We start from the raw sequence: 26,073 nt of genomic DNA on the forward strand, positions 1-26,073 counted from the left end.
GACCTCTGGAAACGCACTGTGGATGACCGCAGTGGCTCCAGGTAGTATGGATGAACTCTACTCCGGTGGCGGGCGGTGCGATGGTAAAAACGAGATGCCGGTATCATCTCGAACAATTCCTCAGAGCACTCCCCATGGAACATACGATACAGAATACAGAGGGAACCGAAGTCCCTCCGCAGACCCAGAGGCTCCAAACGATCCGTGAGAATGGGATTATCGACAATCCGAACGGCCCTCTTCTGTATGGAGTCAAATGGAAGAAGCTGGTATTTGGGAGCCCCGGCCCAGAGATGGGAGCAGTACTCCACGCGAGGCCGGACTTGTGCTTTATAAAGCAAAAGTCTTTGTCCAGGCGTGAAGTACCGCTTTGCTCTGTTGAGGACTCCCAGCATTTTGGACGCCAACTTGGCTTTGCCTTCCAAATGACTCCGAAACTGGACATCGCTCGAAATGTCGACCCCAAGTATCCCGATACTCTCGGAAGGTTGCAGGGATACTCCTTGGAATTGCGGCGCCATGACAAAGGGGTCCTTCTTCGCAGTGAACGCGCAAACTTGTGTCTTTATCGGGTTGAATTGAACCAAGTTCAATTCACCCCATTCGGAGACTCGCCCCAGAGAGTTCTCCACTTCAGACACAAGTTTTGATCGTCTCTCTTGCACCGCGCTCCGAGAGAGACTCTGATGGCCGATATATCGCGCATCCCCCGTGCTGTCATCCGCATAGCAATGCATGCCATCAATAGACAGCATGTCATTGATATACAGGATGAAAAGCGTGGGGGAGAGCACCGAACCTTGTGGAACGCCAGCGTTAATGGTCATGGTATCAGAGCAGTCACCGTCTACAACGACCGTGATGCTCCGCCCATCCAAAAAGCTAGCGATCCACTTGCAGAGTCCCTCGGGGATTCCGTAAGATGGTAGCTTCGATAGAAGTGCCCTATGCCAGACCCTGTCGAAGGCCTTCGCGATATCAAGGCTCACAGCAAGAGCCTCGCCCTTGCTCTCCAAGGCTTCAGCCCACCTGTGAGTAAGGTATACAAGAAGATCGCCAGCTGAGCGACCTTGACGGAAACCGTACTGTCGGTCACTGATCAGCTGGCGATCCTCAAGATACTTCAGGAGTTGTGTATTTATTATTCGCTCCATCACCTTGGAAAGCAAGGAAGTTATCGCGATAGGCCTATAGCTCGACGGGTCCGACCGGTCACCCTTCTTGGGGATAGGGTGGACGTGGGCGGTCTTCCATGAAGACGGAACCCTGTTAGCGCAATAAGAGAGGCGATACAAACGCGTTAGCGCAGGTGTCAGCTCAGGGGCGCACGTTTTCAGAACCACTGCGGGGATGCCATCTGGCCCACTCGACTTATGGACGTCCAGGAGTCGGAGCTCCCGCCTAACTGCACACTGTGTGAAGCAGATATCTGGCAGGGAGATATCACACCGGGGGATGTTCGGTGGTGTAGCACCCCCGTCGTCCACAGTCGAGTTCGAGGCGAAGAGTTTGACCAGAAGGTCAGCCTTCTCTTTCGCGCTGTGGGCCAGAGTGTCATCGGACTTGCGCAGTGGTGGGAGACTAGACCTACAAAAGTTTCCTTCTGCAGCTTTGGCGAGCGACCAAAAAGCACGGCTCCCGGAGGGATAGCTCGTGATGATTTTATTATTATTCTCCTATTTGGACGTGTTTAAACTTTTATTACTAAGTTTTAAAAATATTTATAGGATCAGTGATAAAAAGACTAAGAAACCCGCTCCACTGAGACTTTTTTTCTTTTTTTTTTGTTGCTTAAATGGTTGGACGAGCTCACAGCCTACCTGGTGTTAAGTGGTCACTGAAGCCCATGGACATCTACAACGTAAATGCGCCACCCATCTTGAGATGTAGTTCTAAAGTCTCAGTATAGTTACAACGGCTACCCCACCCTTCAAACCGAAACGCATTGCTGTTTCACGGTAGAAATAGGCGGGGTGGTGGTACCTACCCGTGCGGACTCATAAGAGGTTCTACCACCAGTGAATATAATAGTATCGAAAATAACATACGGAGTTATTTTCGCAAATTTTTCTATAGTTCGCAAACCTTACAAGTCCTCCCAGACTGAGCCCCGTGAGCTCGCCCACAAGTCAAGGTGAAGCCAGAATAGCCCCTGGAGGCTTCTGACAGATAGGTAGGCAAAAAGTTAGGACTTACATTGTTTAGCTCGTATGGAAAGTTACCAACGCTAGCTAGTTATTTCGTCCGTTTGTTAACATTTTGTTATGTTTACGTAACGAATTTAAATTTTTCAGTACACATCGGCAAATTCATACTTTAACCCCTAGCATTTATACATACTTGCAAACAACTATCAGTGTTAAAGTACTAATGCATAGTTCAAGCATATTTATTTTGACTAGAGGTCCCGCAGTAGTCGAAATTCGACTATAATTAATTGGAATTGTAAGTTTGTACACTATTATGATTGTATTTTATACTTCTTTAATCACAAATTTCGCCAAGACTACACTATAAAAAATATTAACAAAGACAAACAATATTTAATCTCAATTTGACAACAGACGTCAAGAACAAAAGTTTGACAATAAATAGTATGCATGCGTGTGTGCGTCAAATACATGGTATGTAGTGTGTGTAATGTTTTCTTTATTGATTTAATGTATCTTTTATGCACTATTTTAAAAAAATATTAGCATTGTGCACTTGTTCTCTATATTCTCTATAAGTGTGAAAAATTTCATACTCCTCCGACCGCGTAATTTTCGTAAAAAGGGATACAAAGTTTTTGCTTCACGTATTAATATATAAATTACCTTAAACTACTCGTGTTTTTGATTTGGGGTTACAACTGAAAATAACAATGTGCTGTGTAACATTTTTATAAACGAGTACCTAAATAACTTACATTTTAACAATAGAAATACAAGAATACTATTTTATTTAAATAATCTTTTGCATTTTATTTAAATAATCATGTCATATATTAATCGCATACTTTAAATCTTTTTGACGTAAACGAAATAAACGAAATACATATTATTTAAAGACTTCACTTCTATTTTTAGAAACCTAAAATAACGTCCCCGATGAGGTTTGCATAGAAAATGTGTCCAATGACCAGAATGAAATTCCACAGTAAATGTTCGTTTTTTTTTTTGTAATTTTATTTTGTTTAGTTTTGTTACAACATGTGTCGCGAGTTACATCTAAACAAAGTTACGCGAAGATTGTTTGCGTATTTTTTTTATGATTTAAAGATGACTGGTGGCCCGGAGGCCTTTCCAGTTTCACCAGGATAGGTGGGCGAGCAAAGGCTCAACCAGAAGGGGTGGGATTTGCTCATAGCTGCCCGAGCGCCTCCAAAGGAGACCTAACAACTCAAGAGCAGCTGCTTCGCGAATGAATCTACTACCGGCTCGGAATCGCGACCCGCTGAGAAGATCCGGCGAGAAACTCAGCGAGCTGATTCATGGGTTAGGTTGCACGTCGAACTCTTTGTCGAGTTCGACGAGTACGGTTACCGGGGTCCCTGAGCCTGCTCCTAGTGTTGGAGCTGAAAGCGTCTGTCTGCGTTAGAGTCGAAGCCGCCGCCTTAAAACACGTCGTGGCTTCGGTCAGCTTCTCCCTCCTAGCGCAGTCAATTGAGCGGCGTGTGCACACACACGTGAGAGAGGCCTGCTTCGTTAACAATGTCCATTATATTTCATTTCACTCAATACTTAATGCAAAATAAGTAATCGCCTATCCGAAAGAGTTAAATAAAATATCTCTCGACGTCAAAAGGTCGCGTCTAATGAAGAATGAAGTTATGAAGCGAATACCATGTTTGATAGTGTTAAGATGCTATATTTCTTATAGAACATAACATAACATAACATTTTAAATTAAATTAATGATTAAATGATTTTAATGATTTTTTTGTGTGTGTATTCAAGTGATTTTTTTAGATAATTTTAAAATTTTCCGTTTTAACGTGTACGGTGTGTTTAGTGTGAGTTTTTTAACGTTCTCAATAGCGTAAAAGTTAACTCAAGCTTGGATGCAGTTGGAACAGCGCCCCTAGCGGTAAATATAGGCAAACGTTCCAACTGCATACAGATTTGAGTTAACTTTAACGTTATCGAGAACGTTATGACGGCCACTCACATGCGCGCAAATATTCGTACATTCCACTCACATGCGCATGTGAGTGGCCGTCAAACATTCATTCGCAAACTTAGCGGCTGTGCAAATGGGTTCGGTACTCAATTTGCGAACCCGTTTGCGCTTCCTCCTACACTTGTTTACGAGTGTCTCACGAATTTCTCCTCCTTTTTAATTCTTCAATAGAACATTGAAGAGAAAAAGAGTTTTGAATTCTTTCCCAGACATCATTAACAGCCATACTGTTTTTATGGGATTTCTTTTGATGAAGATACGCTACACAGTAGACGTCACGATCTATGAAAATAGCGAAACGTCCGTTGCCTTCGCAATCCAGGGCGCACCTGGTCACACGAATGTGTGGGAGATTAAGCGAAGGATCGCGGTTTGCGCGCTTTGATGTCTGTTAAAAAACCGACACAGCTTGGAAAACCACGAATGCAGCGAAAACTTTGCATAATCATTCGCAAATGTCGTCCTACACTTGCGGGTTTGCGTATTCGTGCGAATGTGAGTGACCGGTATTAGAAAACTCGCACTAAGCACACAGGACAATGTCTGCCGGGTTTCTTAGTTTAAAATAAAACTATTCTTGCTATTCCGTTCGTTCATATTCAGTTCCAAATTCTCATGTAGCGAGTCTATAACTTTGGAGATAAGTGTAATTCAGATTAGTGGCAGTAGCGTGTTTATTTATTATATACATAATATTAAAATAAAATTCTTGTTTCAGAAAGATTTATTATAATATTAGCACTCTCGAGTAACAAAAGTTTGTAATACTTAAAACCGGATAGTCGTGGTATTAGCATTTTTAATGGTAGAGGCAAAAAAAAACTCAAGTAGACCTTAGTATTTGATTGAACCATCATTACATATTTTGACTATTTAAATGTTAATTGGGTGAAATAGTTTATAGACGACACAAAAGTTCAAATTTCAATTACCTATAGTATATCAATACATGTATATGTAATATGTATACATATAAAAGTCGTGTTTAAAAACCGCACCATCGACACGCGGATTCTCTAACTTGATTACGTTCGTAAACTGAAGGATTATATAAATCAAGTTCGTTAACCCTATCTTAATACAAAAAGTAGACGAGTGACCTTGTAACTTAGTTGTCTTAATTTACATGTTTGTTTTATAAATAAATCGTTTCCTATGTTGGTAATATGTTGCTCGGGAGATTTGTACGGTAATTATAATATTAATAAATAATAAATAATTGGGAACAAATCACGCATGATCTTCCGGCTCCAAATTAGGGTTCCCTGTGCCATGGGTACCAGACGTTGACATACATACTTATTTACGTTTAAATATATACATTTAAAGATAATCAACACCCAGATGGGTAGGCAGCGGCTTGGCTCTGTCCTGACATTGATGAAATCCATGGGCGACGGTAACCACTCACCATCAGGTGGGCTGTATGCTCGTCTGCCTAAAATGGCAATAAAAAAATAAAATAAAAAAATATATTTTTGAAGTGAAACTTCTTTAGGCACGTTGAGAGTAAAATTGAACACGCTACAGATTCGTTACGGCTAGAGATAAAAGATACAGTTTAGGTAGAGCGAGAATGAGAAAATAGACAGAGCGTCTTGCTAACTCTCGAGGGGTGGAGAGGGAAAGGACAAAGCGAGATAGGTCGTTTCACTTATACTCAGCATTCCCTAGTAGTACAAGAGAAATTGGATTTAATGATGATAAATGAAGAACAATACTACACACCGCAAAAGAAGTTCCACTTTTTTCAAGTGCACTAAGTTGCACGTACCTACACCATTTTTTCTATCTACCACGGAATCTTTGAACATCATTTTCATCGACTTCAGATCGTCCGATTAACTTGAAAATTTGCACACGCATCAAGGGCCGATGATAACTGAATAATTTCATAACTTCACCCTAATATCTTGATCAGTATCAAAAGGATAAAAAGGATGAGGTTCTAATTTTTTTGAAACTACATATTCAAAATTTTATTTTTTATTTGTTATCTGTGTAGTTTTGCAACCCGCTGTACATACTCAATCAAATTATACCAACATAATTAATAAACTGTGTATTTGGGAATATTAACATACGTCGTCATATAAATAATTCATCATATTTGAAAGTCGTCGTGGCCTAAAAGATAAAGCGTCCGGTGTATCTTGAGATGCAACGGTGTTCGAATCTCACCGGCAGGTACCAATTTTTCTAATGAAATACGTACTCCAAAATGTTTACGATTGACTTTCACGGTGAAGGAATAACATCGTGTAATAAAAATCAAAGCCGCAAAATTATAATTTGCGTAATTACTGGTGGTAGGACTTCTTGTAAGTCCGCACGGGTTGGTACCTATTTCTGCCGTGAAGCAGTAACGCGTTTCGGTTTGAAGGGTGGAGCAGGCGTTGTAATTATACTGAGACCTTAGAACTCATATCTCAAGGTGGGTTGCGGCATTTGCGTTGTAAATGTCTATGGACTCCGCTAACCACTTAACATCAGTTGGGCCGTGAGCTCGTACACCCATCAATGCAATAAAAAAATCAGATCACGAGTTTGTTACACACGACGTCCACAATAATATAGCTTTCAAATAACAAACTTAATTATGCTCTATCTAGAGGAATCGTTGTACGAGTAGTACCAGTGTAGTTCATATCAATTTATTTGTACACAAAAAATACACTTAATATAAACCGTCCGTTTGTTTAGCTTGGTTATTAATGAACTATACATTAGATGAACAAAAAATAATAACATTAGCGCTTGTGTAATAATTATTGTAGCTATTTTAATATCAATCTACATTTATACAAAAACCCTCAACATACATAAGGAGAGTTTATGACCCACGAAATCATATTAACATTCGACTTCACTTGTCCCTTCAAAGTTTATTATTATTATTAAATTATTTATTTCAGATAATGATCCATATAAATGTTAGTAACAGTTATTTCTTAAAAATAAGTTAGTAAGGACACAGTAATAAAAGAAAAAAACAACATACATAATACATACGATTGCAATAGCTGCATTACGAGAAAATTTTGTGGACCTCTCTGCAGTGATTGAGCAAAGGTCCATCTAATCTAGAGAATATCATGGCCAGGATGCTGTTGGAGAGCACCTACCCTACAGAGCAAGGACGCGCATCGCTTTCTTAATACGAGGGCTGCACTAAAAGTATCGGAAATGGAATATTTCCACTGTTCCTGTCATATTAAAATCTTTTTAATTGAAAACTCCTTGGTTTTAAAAATCGAATACCATTTATTTATTTAAAAAAAGATTCTCGGTCTTGTCACGAGGTTTTGTCAAACTTGTTTAGTCGTTGAGAAAATGGAATTGACTCGAGAAAATTCAAGAGCGATGATTTATTATGACTTTCGAAGTGGTTTAACACAAAAACAGTGTGTTGACCGGATGATTTCTGCATTTGGTGATGAAGCCCCATCCAAAACCACAATTTATCGCTGGTTTACTGAGTTTCAACGTGGACGTGTCAAGTTCAGTGATGATCCCCGTCAAGGTCGTCCAAAAACTGCAGTCACCCAAGAAAACGTTGATGCTGTGCGTAAGCTGATTGGGGAAGATCGACATGTGACATACCGCGAAATTCAGGCAACTTTAGACATTGGCATGAGTCAAATACAAATAATCTTGCATGAACAATTAGATGTAAAAAAGTTGTTTTCCCGATGGATACCGCATTCGCTCTGTGAAAAGCAAAAAGCGGCTCGCGTTACTTGGTGCGTCAGAACTCTCGAAAGATTTCCACGCAGGATCCTCAAATGCTGTATACATCATTGTATCAGGTGACGAATCCTGGATATACGCGTACGAACCCGAAACAAAAAACCAGTCACGAGTTTGGGTGTTCGAAAATGAGTTAAAGCCAACAAAAATTGTTCGTTCACGGATGGTTGCAAAAAAAATGGTGGCCACGTTTGTCTCCAAAACCGGCCATGTTACGACTATTCCTCTTGAGGGACAAAGAACGGTTAATGCAGAATGGTATGTTAGCATTTGTCTGCCACAGGTCGTTTCTGAACTCCGTAAAGAGAACTGCAACCGCCGCATCATCCTCCATCACGACAATGCGAGTTCTCACACCGCGCACAGAACAAAAGAGTTTTTAGAGCAAGAAAACATAGAATTATTAGACCATCCGCCGTACAGCCCCGACCTAAACCCTAATAATTTCTATACTTTCCCTAAAATAAAGAATAAATTACGTGGACAGAGAGTTTCATCACCTGAAGAAGCTGTGAACGCCTACAAAACGGCCATTTTGGAGACCCCAACTTCCGAATGGAATGGTTGCTTCAATGATTGGTTCCATCGTATGGAAAAATGTGTCAAATTTCGCGGAGAATACTTCGAAAAGCAATAAATACATTTTTTAATAGTAATGTTGTGTCACTTCGTTAATTCCCGAAATTTTCAGTGCCGCCTAGGTATGGCATAGAAATCGTCGGTGCGCGCCTCCGCAAGCATGCCCGATGCGCTTATGTGATATTTTTTAATACTACATATAACAAAATTTAAATTGCTCTTAAATCATGTATAGATTTTACATTCACGACTATTGGTCAGATTCCCAACCGAATTCTGTACTATGGCGTATAATTTTAAAACCCAACCGAATAGTTAAAGATTTCCATTTAAATGCCACGTTTGAAATGGTAATATCTAATTTTACATTCTTAACGTGTCGAAATTATTGACAATAATAAAATGTTAATAAGAATAACTATTTGAAAACATTTTCGTTCGGACTATATATTTTATTTCGACTAACATGTCGAATTGTTAGTATTTTCTTAGGTTTTCACGAATTGTAGACACGATTAAAAACAGGTTTAATCTCGTATCTATCATAATTATTGTATAAATAGCGTCGCGTTTTGAATATTTTAAAGTTTTCATGGCCACGGAAGACTTTTTAAAATCATGAACTAAATAAATTATTATTACACTATTATTTATTAATGAAGTTAAATTATCAAAGTTCAAACTGAATAATATTATTAATCGGAATACGCTTTAGTACGCATTTGCGCATTTAGATTTAAAATACTACCATTTTCAACCAGCGAATTAAATTTTGATAAACGTACATTCAATCTGGGTTGCTGGATGGTATTTTTTATGCGATTTGTGGATTGGTGATATTAATATTACTAGTGGATAAGAGTTAAAATATTGCATGACATCAAATATCCAAGGTGGGCCAAAAGAAATCATCCTATTGGAAGATGCTCTTATTTTTGCAAATGGCCGCCAATGTCAATTCTGCTTTGATATTTGTGGACTAGACAAGTGAAGAATATAACTGAATGAGCCATGGAGCTGTACATTCCCCAAGAACGCAGAATAACCGTGTCTATTTTTTTGCGTAACAATTCATACCTCGCAATTAGCCATCAGCCAGTCGTCCCTAAGGCGAATTTTGGTCAAAGACCTGCGCATGTTCCTGTACAAAGTCCAGTCCGTGCATCAGCTGCTGGTTGTCGACCGCCAAACGCGTGTAACCTACGCTTCGACCAAAATCATATTGAGCGATGAATGACAGTGCGTGCTATAGGGCCAATTAGGACTGGAGGATATGTGGTTCTAACAGGACGGAGCAATGTCACACACTGCGCGAGCCACAACCGATATTCTGAAGGCGGCGTTCCCGGGTCGCCTCGTCTCTCGTTTTGGCGATTTGTACTGGCCCGCAAGATCGCCAGATTTAACCGTTCCAGTTTTTGTGGGTGTTTTTAAAATCTCGCGTTTACGTGAACAAGCTCGAGACCCTCAAGAACAACATTCGACACGAGTGCGAGAATCTGTCGCCCGAAGTTCTTGCCGAAGTTCTTGCCGAAGTGATGAAAAATTCAATAAAACGAGCCCGTAAGGCAGTCAATTGTGACGGCGCCCGTTTGGCCGATATCATCTTCTCGACTTGACCAATCAAATTCTAAAGGTTCAAATAAAGATAATCAAAAAACAGAATCGAAGTTTTTTATTTAGAAAAAAAAAGAGAGCCAAACAACATCGGATGACTTCTTTTGGCCCACCTTGTATAATTACTTAAAATATCGCAGCACAGCCTAAGTCCTGCGTGGAGTGTTGTCACATATTCTGCAGCCGATGCTCACAATCATCAGCTACTTCCATTGAAGTCTTTGCAGAAGATGGCCATTCGGGCAATGTCAGTAGCAGTGTGATTGGCTTAGTCGTGAACCAAAAAAAAGCTAAAATAAATACGTATACGTATAAACACATAAAAAAGACATTAATTACGGTTTTCGGTGTTATTTTATGACGCGCAATTTTTATCGTAAAATAACTTTTTAGATACTGGGTTTTTATTAAACTATTAAAACATGTTAAGAAAATAAAAATTCGAAAAAACAGTCCATTCTTCATTTAATATTTTTTAATCATATTACCTAATTAAATACTAAAATAATTATAGTTTTTTTTTAATAGATCGGCTTCTTTATTCATAATCTATATGTATAAAAATGAATTGCTGTTCATTAGTCTCGCGAAAACTCGAGAACGGCTGGACCGATTTGGCTAATTTTGGTTTTGAATTATTCGTGGAAGTCTAGGGAAGGTTTAAAAGGTAGATAAATCTTTTATTTATCTTTTATTTATCGATTGAGGCACTACGACGTCTGCCGGGTCAGCTAGTAATATTATAAAAGTATCCATAATCAATGTACACGAACTAGAATTACATCTGTGTGAGCGCCAAATTATACACACATTAGATAAGAAAATACTTTGACGGGAAATCGAAGCCGGACGGTGTTGTAAGGTAGTTAATGTTATTAACCATCGGATCCCTTAAACCACTCCAATTAATCCCCGCTTGTGCGTTGGCAATAGTATATTCACCCTGTACTCCCTATGCTACCGGTATCCAATAGGAAAATAGGCACCACAGAAATCAATGGATTTTTTATTATTATGATTTCGGGAATCTGTTTTTAGCAGTACGGTATACTCAAGATTTTATTGAATGAGAACATATTCTGAAATATCTCTGCTTAATTTCATCATTTCTATCTCGATGATTGTGAATAAATCGATACTCACTGGCTTACACGGTTCAATGCTTGACATGAATTCATTACATGTACATATGCATGTTATAATTGTGTTATGCAAAGGAACTTGATGATATCAAATATCATAAATACGGAAAGACCTCATAAGAGATAGTTAAATATAAACTGTATATGTATAATGTGTTTTCACATTAGATTATATATTGAATTGAATTTTTTTAGAGATATATGTAACTTTTTTTCAATCATCAGCTAACAATACAACTTAATTATTTTTTTGTTAAATAATTATTGATTATAATCCCGTAAATATAAAAAGTGGTACTATTATTATGAAATTATAGTTTTTAATTTGCCTATTAGTTTAATGAACAATTTTATCCTACAATTAGGGATAATTGTTAATAGTAGTTTCTTTCTAATTTGACTCTAAGCGCTTGATAATTATTTTATTTAGTAACCTGGTAGTGGAGCTCTGGAGGCAGTATGTGCAAGTGTCCAACAAAGTGGATCTGCGTCTTTTTGTTTAACCTACCTACGCTTCGTAGCCTTGAGAGGCTATTTCAGCGTAACCTTAGCTAGTAGTTGAGCTCACGGGGCTCAAACCTGACGACGTTGCTAACACGAACCCTAGCAAGAACCGTGCTTCGCAGAATTTATCACCGGATCGGAAACGCGACCCACTGAGGAGATCCGGCGAGAAACTCAGTGGGCTGTGTCTGTGGGTTAATTTACTCGTCGAGCCCTTCGTCGCAAGCGACGGGTTCGACGAGAACGATGACCGGTGCTTGAGGTTCTGCATCATGATAAATGTATCAGGAATCTGCTAGTACAGGTATCGCCAGAATCGTAGCTTTTTAATTAATTATGAATAAGAATTAATTAATTATTGAGAATGTTTTAAAATGTGTGACTGGGTCCTCACAGTAGTATTTGCTACATATGAATAATGTCAATTCGACTGATATGACAATATTTTTTATGTACCTTGGTAGCCTAAATACATTCTCGAAATTAAATCTAATTGATGTGGGCATGTCGAAATTCTAAAATGATTATAAAAAACCAGGGATGCGTTTTAAAATAACGTTGGTTCAATTTAAATCACAAGATGATGGACATTTTACATTATTGTGCTTAACAGCAAGTGCAGCAACAGCTCTCAGTCCGATTTTCGATGCTGGTAATGAAAATCCCACTTAATATTCCTAATACAAGCTATCTAAACATCTTCGTAGGCTTATCCCAATGAAATAGTTGAAAGTAACAAAAAACCAACACCCTGTAGTTCGGAATGTCTGACACTAATTTGTTTGAGATGCCCGTGTGTGTGTGAGACGCGACAGTCAGTTGAAGGTTCCCACAAACATCACACGTATATTGTTCAAGCTTAGTGTAGTGTTTGACGTATTCAATGAAATCCTGCATTTAGTCGGATTTTATTTTGACCGTGTTTTTATAGGTGAGTTTTTGTTGAATGCATCATTATGACTTAATTAATATACGGCACTTTTAGTGTGTTTATCATTTCGCACATTATATAAAAATTCGAATACTGATCGCTTCATCAATGCGACATTTTCAGTAGGGATGGTGTTGTTGTGGGAATATTTTTCCTATGCATTTTTATGTTTTTAATTTTTAAAGGTACCTAAAATTAATTTAATGACTAAAGTACATTTCATTAATTAAGTTTAATGTCGTTCGAAGCGATTCAGCTTTAGAAGTTTACGTTAATTTGTTTATTGAAAAACATATTTACGTAAACTTCCTATTCGACTTCCTATAGATTGTTGATTTCGTATATATTTTTACTTACACTTCAACGGTGTTTTTTCAAGACTGAAATTTATCAAATCAATTGCAATTAACACGTGGGATTTATAAACACATATAATGTGATTTACGTAGATAAAATACGTATTTTAATAAGATAGTTATATTTTTTTTTAAATACATTCATGATTCTGATAACGGTCAAGGACGATTCTTAGACACTAATCTTGTAACTAATTCCAAGATTTATAATATATATGTTAATAGTTCCAGTTTTTTAAATTAAATTAGTAAATTTTTAGTGAATTAAATTGGTCCTGTTATATTTATAAAAGATAATTTATCTGTAGAGCATGTACTAATGCACATTAAGTTTCAAAAATTATAGTTTTTTTTTAAGTCAATTGGCACGACGCATTCGTTGGCATAGTTTTAAAAATACACACGTGATTACCAAATTCGTAAAAATTATGTAATTTATGAATTTTCCATTAATGCATTACCAAATCCTACGTCTAGACGATTTTTGGGTGCAGACTTGGATATTGACAAATTGATAAAAAAATATATAAGTATTATAGATACAATACCACGTATGTAATTGAGTTAAAAATGAGACAGTTTGTAAGACGTAACATTTTTTGCTTCAGCTGAAGAGAAACAAACATATTTGTATTGATTCTTACGAATTTTATAATACAGATCGAAATACTTCGACCTCCCGAAGCGATTATGATCGTTACAATATAGAGTTCAGAAAGTAACCTAATCATCAGCCGCTGAGTTTCTTGCCGGATCTTCTCAGCGGGTCGCGATTACGATCCGGTAGTAGATTCGTTCGCGAAGCAGCTGCTCTTGAGTTGTGGGGTCTCCTTTGGAGGCGCTTGGGTTGCTGTTAGGAAATCACAGCCCTCCTGGCTGAGCCCGTGCTCACCCACCTGTCGCGGTGAAATTCAAAAGGCCTCCGAGCCATCAGTAATTTTTTTTTTTGCTTAGATGCGTGCCCGAGCTCACGGCCCACCTGGTTTTAAGTGGTTACTGGAGCCCATAGACATCCACAACGTAAATGTGCCACCCACCTTGAGATATAAGTTCTAAGGTCTCAGGTATAGTTACAACGGCTGCCCCACCCTTCAAACCGAAACTGCTTCACGGCAAAAAAATCAGAAAATTCTTCAATCCTAAAAAAACTCATATTATTATGTACTAGTAGTGGGCAATACTCCATATGCCCGGAATATATTATACCTTGCCTTGCAATATATCTATCGCTTTTTAATCTGAGTAAAATCTTGAGTCAATAGGTCAATTATAAATTAATGCAGTTATTTAAATGATGACGTCATTCATTTGAATATCATGTTCGACTGCCTTCGTTAGTAATAAGCCATGTGCTTTTGTGATATAATAATAGACAATTCTGACAACGATTCGGGTGGTGATTTAAAAAGGCTAATAATAATTATAGCGTGTTAGTAATTAATTTGAAAATATATTTTGAGATTTTTACAACGACTGCCTTACTTGTATTGATATCGATGCTGTCTGGTTGCAGTGTTGACCGCGGTAACCCCCCTACCTAATCCGGGCTCTGATCTTGGAGGGGATCGGACGCTTGGGCGAAGAGTGCAGGGGAGTCGTTTAGTGGGTAGGGCCCTGAAAACATCCTTGGGCCCGCGGTCTCGCAGTCGCGGACCAGTCCCACATACCCTGCGCGCCCCTAGGCGCGGGGACCTCGTAGGAGGTTCGACCCCAGCACGAAAAAAAAAAAGCCCGAAAGCTCACCTACCTCTCCGAGCGTAGCTAGAATACCACCAGCGATTACGAAGGCGAAAAAGGTATCTTATGGTATCATGGTCAAAAGTTCGTTTTATTCCACTTATGATATTTATTGCGTAATAAATCTTAATGATCAGTCAGAATATATTATCTATTAGACCAGTACTGGTGGTGTTATCGGAGAATCTTAATGATAATATTCTGCGCGGTAATTAATCACAGGATACTGGTATGCGACCTCGCTCTTTCGGAAAGGACTACCTATGCTTTATCCTTTATTTGTGACAGCAGCATACTCACCTATTTTCGGACGTAATATTTTAATACACAACTTGAGGTCTGACAGTGGCGTGTTTTTTAAGCCACAACAATCTTGCGTATTCATATCGTGAAGCAATCTTGCGTTCCGCTAGCTTTTATATTTTTTATTGCCCTTGTAGGCAGACGAGCATTCGGCCCACCTGATTACCGTCGCCCATGGACTTCAGCAATGCCAGGGGCAGAGCCAAGCCGCTGCCTACCGCAATCTCAGTTCAGAATATTGTAAGGTGGATTAATATTGTGATGTCTATGACAATCGGTAATAATTTATCACCAGGCGCACTCTAAAACTCTCAAACAATGCCATAAAAAGAAAATAAGTTAATCTGTTAATATTAGACGAAACTATTTGATACACCGTTGTCGTCTCCTTCATTAAGTTTCACGAATAAGATAATTTAAACAAATTTAATCTAGAATAAGGTTACTATGCGAACACATCGTGGGCAGCCCCACCCACCTTCGTGTTACGTCAGTTGTTCTTAATACAAATGGTCTCAAATACTTGAATCTATTATTCAAATTGTGAATATCGATTTTTAATTTTAAAATACACATTCGAACGCGGTTTAGTAAGCAGACCAGGAAATTGTAGCGCTTATTAACAGAAAACTTAATACTATAAAATGTTTAAAGGATTTAAAAATACCAAAATTGAAATTTGCATTAAAAAAAAAGAAAACAATATATATAAATACCGAATATCAATTAAAAGCTCAATTAAAAGACATTGTGCAATATGTACCTACTTGCACATTTGGAGCCTGTTAGCTTTACTTAGAATAATTTAAATAATGATTTTAATAGCATTCAATGATGTTAAATGTCAATTAAAAAATCGTATTGTAATTAAAAAACGCATAAACAAACAATGTAAATTAGTTAACGATTATGTTATGTTTCTGAGGAATGCTGGACACCATGAAATCCATTGGACCTTAAATAATCGATGGTCGATCGATCAATGAATCGATTATTGATATTGAGTCTTTACCATCGCTATTTGCTTTCGCATCAGTACGCCATTGATCTATTAGCAACACCAGAAACGATTCCGATGCGGTGGTAGATTCTGCGAAGCAGTTGCTCTTGATTTGTTAGGTCTCCTTTGGAGACGCTCCGTCAGCCGTTAGCAAATCCCACCCCTCTTGGCTGAGCCTTTGCTCGCCCACCTGTCATGGTGAAACTGGAAAGGCCTCCGGGCCACCAGTCCTCCTTCAATAAAAAATAAATAAATACAGAAGTCGTTGTTACCCTGAGGATATCTCGCCCGGTGTAATGTTATCGAGTGATGCGACTAAACGGGTGTCCAAATCCCGCAGGTAGAAGCTAATTTTCACAAAGTAAATACGTACTTAACACGCGTTCACAAACTTCTACGATGAAGAAATAATTTTTTATCATAATAAACAAACCTGCTTTCTTTTTACATTATTTAATAATTGGTGATACCACTATTTCAATCACGAGTACAACCATTATTCTTATTTTTGCTGTGAAGGAATAGAAAGTACTTTTTGGCTTGAAAGGTGGGATAATTCTTCTCAGTGGGTCGCGATTCTATCAGGTGGCAGATTCTGCGAAGCACTGCCCTTGCTAGGACTAGTGTTTGCAAATTTTCTCAAGTTGAACCCATGAGCTCACCTACCCATCCGGGTGTAGCTAGAATAGCCCCTTAGGCTACCAGCGAAAGGGTAGGGAAAAAAAAAGAAAAAAAGTGGGATAATTGAGGCTCAAGGTAATATGTATTTACGTTTTCATGTCAATAGACTTCACTATTGCGTTAATACCATGTGGGTCGTGATTTCGTTCATCCATCCAGTATAAAATAAAACGATTGTATGAGAAGCAGATTCTTAGGCTAGGAGCCAGTACGAGCCTGACATAGTCAATGGGAATAGGGCCCACCATTCCATCTTCGTATCCGAAAACAATTGTCCTTCAATAACTGAATTCTTTCTGGTGGTTCATCGGAAATCTTTCGCATCCGTAATTATAAGATTCCGGAAAACCGGTTCACTAACGCCTAGTTTAGAATGAAATATGATTATTGTAGGCCCCTTGTTAATAGCATTCGAGAAGGCTAGTTTTTTATCGAACAGATAATCTCAGAAAATCATTAAGTAATATGTAAAACGTATGATACGTTTGGTTTGTAAAAGACTAGGAAAGAATTCAGTTACTTTTAAGAACGGGTTTGAAATTGACCACGATATGTAAATTGCGAAGCTCATATTTTTGTGCGTTTACCCAAGCATGCTACCTGTTTTGTTGAACGAAGTCTCCCTTGTGTTAACTTAGTCACCAGACCCTATAGACATCACTAAGTTAGTCCCGTCACCTACTTTGTACCATAAGATCGAAGCCTCAATTGGGCTGTGTAAATAGCACCGAACTTATATCATGGAAGCTAACAGCGAGATATATTTTTTCATGCTCACACATTGTTATACCACGGTGTGTTGTTATCTCGGAGTGTAAGTTGTGTAATAGGTGACAAGAAGATAAAACGATTTTTAGTAGTCAGGTGTTGGTCAAAGAGCATTTATATTCTTAATTTAAAAATTTTTAAGCCTAAGTTTAAGGGTAGTCTAAGGTTTTTCCGGCTACAGACGGTTTGGTAGGTGAGATCACGGGGCTCAATCTGGTACGACTTGCTAATACTAGCCCTAGCAAGAGCAGTGCTTCACTGAATCTACTGTGGAGATTATGATCTTCTATCACTGAAAAGATTCGGCGAGAAACTCAGTGGTTTTTGTTTATGAGTTATTGTCAATTGGTGGTCTAAGCAGAGTAGACATTCGTATGGGTACAAGATAGACGCTTGGTCCATCGTATTATTGATGTCTATAACGACAATAACTTTATACAAGGCAGGCTGTCCACACATCTTGCTAACCAAAAAGTGAAAGATCTGATTGTTTCAGAGTGATCCTTCGTGTACATAAGGCGACAATTATTTCGTATCCTTGTTTATCTTGCACGTGGTCTTTTTGACCTTCAAATAATTTTATTATTGCCACTTTTTATAGTTCGATTGTAATTTATTTAAATTGATTACATAAATCTCGGTTCAAATTAGAACTCACTTTTGAAAGGTTAAACCACATTGGGTAACATTTAACATTTAAAATCGGGTAAGACATATTTCATTTTATTCGTTATTTTATTTCAAAGTATGTCCGTCAGGTTTGCTTTTTTGCTTTTTACGTAGTTGTTTTTTTTATATATTTATAGAATACAAATCAGTAGCTTATCTGACGTACTCCATGCTAGATCCAGCAGTAGGGTCTTTCAGACGGCGACGGGGGGTCATAACCTCAGAGTATGTATAAACAATAATATAACAACAGAATACAACAGGGACGTCAACCTCAATGACGTAGTGATGTTTATAAGTTCCACTTAACACCGAATTAGCCGTGAGACTATGCAAAAAATAAATCCAGGAAGCTTCCTATGGAAATACCACCTGACATACATAAGGACATTACTTACATACGTAACCGCCCGCCACCGGAGTAGAGTTCATCCATACTACCTGGAGCCACTGCGGTCATCCACAGTACGTTTCCAGAGATCTTTTTTGCCACGTACCATCCAGCTATGGAATGAGCTCTCCTCCACGGTGTTTCCCGAGCGCTATGACATGTCCTTCTTCAAACGAGGCTTGTGGAGAGTATTAAGCGGTAGGCAGCGGCTTGGCTCTGCCCTTGGCATTGCTGAAGTTCATGGGCGACGGTAACCATTCACCATCAGGTGGGCCGTATGCTCGTCTGCCTAAAAAGGAAAAAAAAAAAAAAAACGTACACTTTCCGTAGACTTTGAGTCTACAAGCTGCCTAATTGCCCGTAAAAAAAGCATAAAGATTAATATTCAATATCAGGTTCTTAACTAAGTTTAGTTCGTAACTACCCACAGCTCGTATCTTTATGGTAGCTACGGCATGTCAAGGTGATTGTTTTAGAATAACTAGTTTGAATAATTTTTGTATATTAACTCAAGAAATTTTCCATGAGACTGTATGTATTTAAGAGACGCGTATGTGTATTCATTAGCTCTGACCAGAGCTATTACCCACTACAGTGGTTCTTTATTTATTACAATTTAGCCTAGAAAGACGGATAAGTATGTATTTTACTAGACTAGGTACATACAAGTAAATGTGTGAGCTCGCGGTCGACTCGTTTGAAGTAGCAGAATGTATTAACTGAATTTCAATTAAGAATGTGGCACCCTTTGTTCCATTATTATCGATTGCGTCGCGCGTAGGCAGCGGCTTGGCTCTGCTCCTGGGATTGCTGAAGTCCATGGGCGACGGTAACCACTTACCATCAGGTGGGCCGTACGCTCGTCTGCCAACAAAGGCAATAAAAAAAAAAGCTTAAATTTGCAGGATGGTGATTTCTACTACTATTACTACTGCCAACTACTTACTAATACTAGTTTTTTATAGACGTAATTTTTTGTTTGAGCCGTTATCTAGATTTTGAACCAGGGTCTAACCAACATGAGAACCGTTTAGGTTTATCAAGAAGAACCCATTATTCTTGACAAGTGACAATGCGGTTCAAGTTCCTTATTTTCGGTGTCTGATAAGTAAGGCACACCTTAACGCATTCGTCGCGTTGGCGATCATCTAGTTGGTGTGGCACCCACTCATCAAATCATTTTCCCTTGACAGTTTAATGCAAGTGGATCAATATTATTTTGATGATTACGTTGAAAGCTGTTGCTAACTTTTCTTTATTGCTTTGGTAGGTTAATGAGCTCACAGCCCACCTTTTGTTAAGTGGTTACTGGAGCTCATAGACATCTACAACGTAAATGCGCCACCGACCTTGAGATATAAGTTCTAAGGTCTCAGTATAGTTACAACGGCTGCCCCACCTTTCAAACCGAAATGCACTACTGCTTCACGGCAGAAATAAACGGGGTGGTGGTACCTACCCGTGCGGACTCACTAGAGGTTCTACTACCAGTAAGTTGAGTTACAGTAGATTGAGTATCATCAGCTTCGACTATCGCCTTTAATTCGTCGTTAATGGTAAACTAGTTATTTTCAATAAAATAATTATTTTCGGTAAGCCATAATAACTTATGGCTAACGTATTGGCGTGCTAAGTACGATAGCGTTGTGTGCATTGTGTGGTAGGTAAATGGAGCGTCCGACTTTCCCTTATTTAATACCACAACAGACTTGTGTTACACGCACGGTATACCTATGTCACATGATACGCGTCATTATTAAACATGATCAAATACTTTTACGGTTTAATCTCATGTAAAATCTGTCCTAGATATTGGTGGAGCAAGCTCGGCTGCGAATGGAATAGAATTGAAAAGCCTTTATCGAAATCGCAAACAAAAAAGCTTATGGGTTAAGGATAGTTAGTACCGCTTTCTCGCTAATTGCTAAGAGCCTCCGGGTTTACGGAGGGACTTCCTCTGTGTTTTGCACTGTATGTTCCATGGAGAATGCTCTGAGGAATTCTTGGAGATTATTCCTTCAACTGCATTTTACCATCGCACCATCTGAGAGCGGAACAGAGAGGAAGTGCCAGAGATATTTTGTGCCACGTACCCTCCGGCTTTGAAATGAACTACCCTTCAAAGGGTTTTCTCGACTATGACATGTCCTTCTCGAAATCAAGTTTGAAGATCGTCAGCCGTAGCTAGCAGCTTAACTGTATCCCTGGCATTGCTGCTATCTATGAGCGATGGTGACTACTTATATCCCGACATTCAGGTCGGTCCTAAGGTGCCTATATATTCCAAGATATATTTTGAGTTTTGACCGAAATTATATGGAACAAATTATAGTGGTTTTTAAATTATATGCGATTAGGCTATAAGTATCTACAAATTTTACGATAAGTTTTGGTTATGTTCTGGTTGGACAAAGAGACGAGTATACCGCCAATATCATTTTAAGTTGCTATCGGAACTCACAGACATGGCACTGTGATTTCCGTCACCCATTTTAAGTCTTGACCTGCAAATCACATGTATATATTATACTATAACGGCTTCAAACTGGAATGCATGTCGATTCTCCACCAAAAATGCACCAAAAATAAACAACTTTGATGGTCCTCGTGCTGGCTTAAAAGACGCCCTTCTTTTAGTAATAACACTACATTGTTTTGCTGGTTTCATTGTCACATGACTTTATTCCTTCATCATCAACAAACAATCTCCGAAAACACGAAACTTTATCCAGAAAATCGTTATCCAGTTAAAATAAAACAAACATTTATGTTCGCTATAACATAAACACATACTTGAAAAATAAAGATCTTTCTACAGGTCAATTACACGATCGGACATAAAACTAGTTTGAACATTAAAGAAATCGTAACAGATCGACATAAATTTCATAAAACTTAATCTACATATAAGGTTCGTCAGATATGTAAGTTGGATTATTAATTGTGAATCCAAATGTAGTCTTCTCAAGATAATCTGGTAGAATTGTACTAACTGAGTCGACTATTATCAAAGCCGGCAATCTGACTTTTGGACAATGATTGGTAAATCAGAAAAACGAATTATTGACTTTGTATTCCATTGGCAGTCACAAAACTCTTCGGAACGACATCTTAGATAAATAACAGGTTAACTATTAACCTTTATTTAATGCAGGTTTTGAACCGCATTCTTTGAAGGAGACGATTATATTCAAATCAATCTGTATTGACATATCAATAAAAAATTTTTGTCCAAATGCACAGATTGCCACCTTTGATAATAGACGACTCAACTATAGTCTGTTCAACATTGCTTGATACGCGGAGCACTTGATAGATGAATAACTCTCGACTAATATTGAAAAGAAAAGACAAGGTTTTGTGATACTCGCGTGTCGAACCTGACCCCACGTGCAAGCTATGTTTGATAAACTATGTATAATTTTGGAGATAAGATTCACTAGTCAGACTGATATGCCAGTATATTTAGTAAAATATTCCACCTGGTTTGAACACGTGCTAATTGCAAGAAAAACAAGCCACAACTTTATCTAAATATTATAATTGAAACTTATTATAGACATTTTGACGACTATATTTTAATTGGGATCTTTTGATGAATGAAAAAGGTCGTTACCGCAAGAATAGTTGCAAAAGAACCCGGTATATTAACGATTTCCATACAATCTAACGAGTTCATGTTCGTGGTATTGTAAAAAGGCATTTTTTTAATTCTATATTTTTTATGATACTTCTAAATACATATAAATGTGGAATGACAATTTATTTCAGTAACTTGTTTACTCTCTAACAAAAAAAAAACTCTTTCTGTCAATCGATTTTATTCTTAGTCTCAGTACAAAGTTTTGTAATATCATTTAAAAAAAAATAGAAAACTATTTTTTTTCAGCTTTTAGTCCTAACAAAAAGGTACAAAACAAAAGAGAAAATGTAATACCTATTTGAGTTTCATTCATTCATTATTCCAACGAATTTCTAACATAATGTCTAGTCAATTTAAAATTCCTTGACGTTTAAATTAAATAAATTCATAGCTTTATAAATTTTAATAACACAGCTTGGCAGGTTTTAGTTAAAACTCAATTAATAAGATTACACAATATTATGTCAGATATGTTACACGTGACTGTGAACACAAAAAATGCCTTGAATTCAATTCAACGTAATTCTATATCTTATTCTAAATTTTATATCCGTCTTACTATTTGTCGATGGGTAAGCTTTTGGCCTACCTAATATTAAGTGGTCTGTCACACGACAAGATGATTGTCGGCGCCCACCTTCAAAATGATTGAATATTTTTGCGGCTTATTCTCATGTTCATTAATAGAACGAAGCTCCTTATGGGACGATGCGGTACCCTAGCCGAGAAAAAACGTCCGTAACGTAAGATTTTATGTTTGTTACTTCATAACTTTTGACTAGGTGAATCGATTTTGATGATTCTTTTTTTATTAGAAAGTTGACGCTTTCCGTGTGGTCTCATTTCAATTTAGTCCAGTTCTGATAATGGTATCCATGAGAAAACCATATAAGCCTTAAATATGCATTAAGTACGTGCGCGACAAATAGATAAATAACTCAATAACTCAATATCAAGCCAACCGATTTCGATGATTATTGTTTTTAGTGTATATTAATTTGTTTTGGTTTTGGTCTTCTTTTTTTTTATGAATATAAAAATCATAATAAAAAACGTATACCCGAATAATTATTTTCTTTATACCTCGAATAGAACTTAAAATTAATATTTTTATAATAAGGGGCTTCGTTTCCACGACACCACACATGTTTTTTCAATTTTCATTTCAGTCGCTTCGAATATTTAAACTTCTCGACGACATTAGCATACTCTTATTGTGTAAAATATTCTAAAGGTTTTTTAATTATGGATAATCTTAGTCATAACTTATCTCATTATGGCATTCTATTCAAAAACAAATTCATAATCGAACATATTTCAATCTCGACCAGTTCTGCTAGCTCTTGGATATATCAAGAACTATTGTTTCATAATGTCACTTTATTAAGTGACTAGCGACCCGCCCTCGCTTCGCTTCGGAAACATTAAAACACACATGAAACCAAAAAAAAAAAAAAAAAAATTAAAAAAAGTAGCCTATGTTCATCAGGGACAATGTCGGCTTCTAATGGAAAAAGATTTTTTCAAATCGGTCCAGTAGTTTCGGAGCCTATTCGAAACAAACAAACAAACAAATATTTCCTCTTTATAATATTAATATAGATAGTATAGAAATTACAATGTCGAAAAAACGACTTAAAACTGATATGTGTGACGCAGACAACTATCGAACATAATACAATAATTCTTGCAATTACAAAATCATTAGTGAGGTTACGATATCATTTTACTAAAGACCCAGCGACAAAATTTGTTAATAGCGTGCTATTATTGACTTCTACAACATGCACTATAGCACCATTAACGTAAGCTATAATATATCGTCTAAGTTTAACTTAAATTAATAGCGTGCTATCCCACTACAGCGTTAAACACCACATTCCATAGCACTACCTAATTCATGGAGTATTTTTTTATAAATAGCATGCTATTTACTACTGCAATATGCAACATCATTGTCGTTTAGAATATATCCTCTACGTTTTATATATGTAAATAGGGTGCTCTGTACTACAGCGCTAATTACCATATTGCTAAGCACTGCCTTCTACAATAATGTCATCTACAAAGTTTATTTATAACTCGAGTAATGAAAACACACTCGTGTTTAATATTGAAACCCGAACATCCGCGAGCTTAGTATCGGATTTACTTTTTTCACACACAAATCATGATCGTATAATTTAATAACAAATATTTTACGTGTTAAGATTTTGCACTGATGCTTTTTTGCACGCTGTATCTTTTTTTTCATAGTCTATCATGGTGTAATTCGTTACACGTTGTTTTTATACTGAACATCATAGGCTAGGTATTGTATTTTTTTATTTCAAATAATGCAAGGAGCCGAAAATTTTAAGAGATTAACTTAAGCTTCAAAGCCCAAGTGCGGCTATTAACCGTAGTTTGATTAATATCAGAGTTCTTTAAATTTTTTTTAAGATTGTAGGTAAACAAGCTTGGGATCTATTTGATGGTAAATGATCACATCGTTTACGGACATCAGCAATAACAGATGTATAGGAAGGTTGTTGCCTACTGCAAAAACAGTTTGAGATTGTGCCACAAAAAATTACGTAACTAGCTTTATTTATATATATATCTGTAATCCTACCACCGGGTACCACTATCTGGCTTATAATTATTACCGCGAATCACTCATGCGGTCCGATTTGTACAGCACTAATAAGACTTCGAGTTCATGCCCGAAGGTGGGAAGCATTATTCAGTTTATAATCTCCATGAACTCCAGTAACCTCGCGACGAATGAGAAATTAACTATCCTATTCATCTTTACAAAAAACAAATATGCTCCTACTCTGCCTAAGGTGTCTTTAGGATCCTTGAGTGATACGCGAGGAATCAATCGAAATAAATATTACACGAATTTAAATCTGTAACTGGACATTATTATAAGAACATACAATCGAAGACTGTATTGTTGAATGATACAAAAAAAAAATGTCGAAACACTAAATCGGGTCAATTGGTAAACTTAAAACAGGAAGTATTGACGGTTTGATCAATTTAAAGAGCGGATTGACTGTAAATGAATCTTGGTTGGTACAAAAACCATTTCTATTTGGATTTAAAATTTATTAAACGTTTTTTTTTATTGCTTAGATGGGTGGACTAGCTCACAGCCCACCTGGTGTTAAGTGGTTGCTGGAGCCCAAAGACATCTACCTCTACATCTACATCACCTTGAGATATGAGTTCTAAGGTATCAGTATAGTTACAACGGCCCCACCCTTCAAATCGAAACGCATTACTGCTTCACGGCAGAAATAGGCGGGGTGGTGGTGCCTACCCGTGGGGACTCACAAGAGGTCCTACCACCAGTGCGAAATGGTACAAGCTCCTCATTTTTGACAAAGACATATTTTCTTTTCAGATAATTACTTAGCGCATGCCTTTTGTAAGCATGCACACTGTACTTCTTATTAACAACACAATACAAGCAAATCAATAAGCCCCGGACAGGTCTTCTAATTTATATTAAATTTGTGTGGCTTCATTAAATAACAAATGTGTTGGTTTGCGTCCCAGGGGCGTGTTCGGTTTTATTGAAAAATTTGGTCTACGAGAATTGTCGATAACTTGAGCAGTTTCAGTTCAGAAATACTGTGTGTTTCAAAGATTTATCGATTTACCGATTAGTCAAATTTTTTTTGTAAGCATATTGTTCTTCTTCTTTTTGCCCGTATCCTAGATTATGTAAATTCAGCGCAGTATATACATGCTGCATAGAGATTTAGCAATAGTTTTAAGACTGTCGCCTGCCTGATGCAGCATCCATTACATCGTGCTATAGGGAGGGACTTTTTTGTTTCTCCTTAAG

At 37.6% G+C, this 26,073-nt stretch overlaps 1 protein-coding gene across 4 annotated transcripts in view; it reads left to right on the forward strand.

The window, feature by feature from the left end:
* Positions 1–26,073, forward strand: part of LOC101743333 (protein scarlet) — a 58,732-nt gene that overhangs the window by 2,412 nt on the left and 30,247 nt on the right. For 3 of the 4 annotated variants that reach the window (XM_012695731.4, XM_062668556.1, XM_004932338.5), the window contains exon 1: positions 12,523–12,684. The exons of the other annotated variant lie outside the window; for it this stretch is intronic. The gene's annotated coding sequence lies outside the window, so the exon portion shown is untranslated. Of the gene's footprint in view, positions 1–12,522; positions 12,685–26,073 lie in introns of those variants that run through there. 4 annotated transcript variants of the gene reach the window in all.

Source organism: Bombyx mori, chromosome 5 (assembly GCF_030269925.1).
Source record: "Bombyx mori chromosome 5, ASM3026992v2".
Classification (NCBI taxonomy): Eukaryota; Metazoa; Arthropoda; class Insecta; order Lepidoptera; family Bombycidae; genus Bombyx; species Bombyx mori.